Source organism: Aplysia californica, unplaced genomic scaffold, assembly GCF_000002075.1.
Source record: "Aplysia californica isolate F4 #8 unplaced genomic scaffold, AplCal3.0 scaffold00372, whole genome shotgun sequence".
NCBI lineage: Eukaryota > Metazoa > Mollusca > Gastropoda > Aplysiida > Aplysiidae > Aplysia > Aplysia californica.
This window is the reverse complement of record NW_004797642.1, coordinates 128,777-132,155: the sequence shown is the minus strand read 5'-3', so window position 1 is coordinate 132,155 and position 3,379 is coordinate 128,777.

Genomic DNA, 3,379 nt, shown 5'->3' with positions numbered 1-3,379 from the left:
CCACTTGTCTTCCCTTGGGAATGGGTTGAACACCTCAGAGAGTAGCAATAACAAAATATTTCCTTAGGCATACCACAACTAAAAACAGTATTTTATAAAATTATGTGGCGTCGGTAGTTCAGTGGTTAGGCTACCGGATACGTAATCATGGGGTTGCGAGTTCGGGGTTCGAGCCTAAGGCCCGACGTTGTGTCACACAAAGGCATTTTACACCCAAAAAAAATTTCCTCACTTCACCCAGGTGGGAATGGGTACCCGGCCATACACAACGTAACATCTTGTCAGTATGTTAAGGTTTTAGCGACTATAAAGAGGCAGCTTGCACTGTATGCTTCCCTGGAAGTTGAGATTGTTTCGCAGAATGCTATCAGGTCTGCTGGGGAAAATTTATAGATTGTAAAGTGCATAAAACTAGCTGTTAAGCGTGAATTTGCGCAATACAAATACTATCTTTATCATTTATTATTAGGTATCTAATGCCCCTGTCTACATTATTTAAAACTTTTAGGAAGCGGGCTGCTTTGTCTCTGTCTGTCAGTGCCAACCTAGCAGAGAGGTACATAACAACGTCCCAGCAAGGAGACAGAGACACTCCTCTTTGTTAGGGTTTGTTTAACTTTAAGCGCGTGCAATTCGCAACTTGAACTGTTTGCCTCCCAGTGAGCCGAGAATGTTTCTGAAAGTTCTAGAGTCTGCTCGGGTAATAAAAGCTGTAAATTGCATAGAGCATGCCGCAGACCGTGGATATGCGCTATATAAATGCAATTATTCTTAGATTTAAAAAAGCTCCCCGACGCGGGAATCGAACTCACATCTTTTGCAAGCGAGGGCAATGCACCTAACCGCTGCTCTACAGACACAAGTATTAAAGAACAGAACTAAAAGCGTGTTAAGTTGGGGGAAAAAGTTGAAATGTTTTGAGTTGAGACTTTCTAGAAACTTAAATCGCTGATGAACTACAACTTCCTACCCACACACACACACACACACACACACACACACACACACACACACACACACACACACACACACACACACACACCTCTTTAGCGTCCCTAGGATATTATCATTAGTAATAGCAGAGTCTATGTGATACACCTGCTCTGTTTAGATAAGGCTTCTTAAAGACTCGTGTCAGAAGCGGAGTATAATAATATATTCCTAAGACACCTCCTTATTTCCTCTACGGGTGGTTGGAGAGGGTCTCTGATAGGTTCTACTTCATTTTCGTTCCGTCTGTTGTTTCTGTCTTTCTGTCTTGCTTATACCTAGCACTAAATGACCAAAGTTTTGTCTGTGTGCTTCTTTGTACTCCAACATTGACGTCTGTGGCGTACTGGTCAGGAGCTGCATTGTTGCACGCGGAAGACCAGAGTTCGATTCTCTAGGGGATTTTCTTTTCTTTTGGTTGTTTTTTTTTTTGGGAGGGGGGGGGTGTTCAATTATCTCGATCTTCCTCCTGGAACTATGAATCCCCCTCAACCAGGGTTGGCTCTGATAGGCAGGGTCGGAGTCTGCCTCCTAGATAATCGATTGTTTACGTCTGTCTAATCCCACACGTTTGTTGGTTCAAAATTATAGCCGAAAAATTACTCGGATATTTACAGCTTGCACACAAGCCAATGTTCATTCAAACACATTATCATTGGCCTAAACATCAACTAAATATGCGAGGCAGCGTGACGAAATCAAGCGCTCGTTAAAAAAGCGGAATCGAAGAAATCAGCATTTTCCCGCTGGTTTGACAGATCTCTTTTTTTCTTCTTTTTTTTAAACCATTTTTGGCGTAACACCTTTTATGTCCATTTAGCAACGTATTTATGAGTGGATTTTAAATAACCTCAATCGAAGGCACAAAAAGGGAGTCTAGAGCCTTGGAAGTCACCTAACTTTGGCGGCCATTTTCCCGCTAATGTTAGATCTACCTCTAAAACCAGTTACCTCTTTTCCTTCAATGGCAAATATCTCAACTTTTATTCAAGATAGAAGAGTTTGGTTTTTTTGGGTTTTTTTACCGAAAGTAAGACAAAGGAACAAGCTTTAAAATGCTTCCAAAAATCCACTTGACCAAAAATTGACAGGCGCATAATTCCACAGCGTCGTAACATATAAATAGCCAATGTCTCTAAAGTCATTAACATAGCAAATTGTTGTTTTACAAATCAACACTAAGATTCCCGATTTTCCGATTCGACTGATCATGCAGTGACATCCGACCCGATCGAATAAGTGTCCGTCCTCCTTAACGAAGGCCAAAAAACACGACCCATGCTTGACGGAATAACAACAACAAAGACGTGTCACCGCCCTTGCATTGCATCAGTGTTCATACAGCCCGCTGTTTTGTCGAGGATTTTACGATTTTACCTCCTTTTTTAGCACAACGAGGGTACCCTGCGAACGACGGGGACACAGTAACAAATTTAACAATACTCCTAGATGGGTAGAACTTTGCTTTTTAAAGGGGAGGAGTTTTTCCTCTACGTATTTAAAAAACGTATTTGCTTGTCTGCTTGTTTGCTTGTTTATCTGTTTTTTGTTACTTTCTTTCTTTCTTTTTATCGTCCTATCTTTGTTGTTTCTTTGTTTCTTGATTGATTGATTGATTGATTGATTGATTGATTGATTGATTGATTGATTGATTGATTGATTGATACAGATATTTTACCTTCCTTCGACACAATTATTTAGGAGGTGGGATCCAACCCTGCCTGTCAGGACCAATCGGGGCTGAGAGGGACACATCATCCCACAAGAAAGACGGGGATATTCGATAAACCTTCTCTTCACACAGGAATCGAACTCAGGTCTTTTGCTAGCGGTAGCGGAGTACCTAACCGCTACACCACACCACAACAAACATGGGTACTTACATTCATAGGCGGGGAGATTTGACTTGAGAACCCTTAAGATAAATGGCGTCAAAAAATGCCCCTTAGGGTACTCTCTGTATTCGAACCCAGGCCCCCCTGTGAAGCCCAACTAGCTCAAGAACCTTAGGGTGACTTATTCTCTATTAAAATAAAACCTGATAGCGTCTGAGAGCGAGGGATTAACTAGGCCAAGCCTGATTTAACCAGAGTGTGTGTTGTAATAGTTCCACACAATATAGTACTTGGAGACTTATACCAGGAATGTGGTGGAAAAAGGAGGGGGGGGGGGGGTGGAAGAGGGGATATCTGTAAGGGGATTATTTGTGGGATACCTGTTATGTTTCTCTATCGTGTGTAAATTATGATCAATTTTAGCTTTGAACTATTGATGTTGTTTTCGGTTATCTTTGTTGTTTTATTGTTGTTTTGGGGTGGGGGGGGGTTGTTGATTCTTTTTGCTGTTGTTAGTGCGAGGGGTTTGTTTTCAATCGTAATATTGCTTTGTT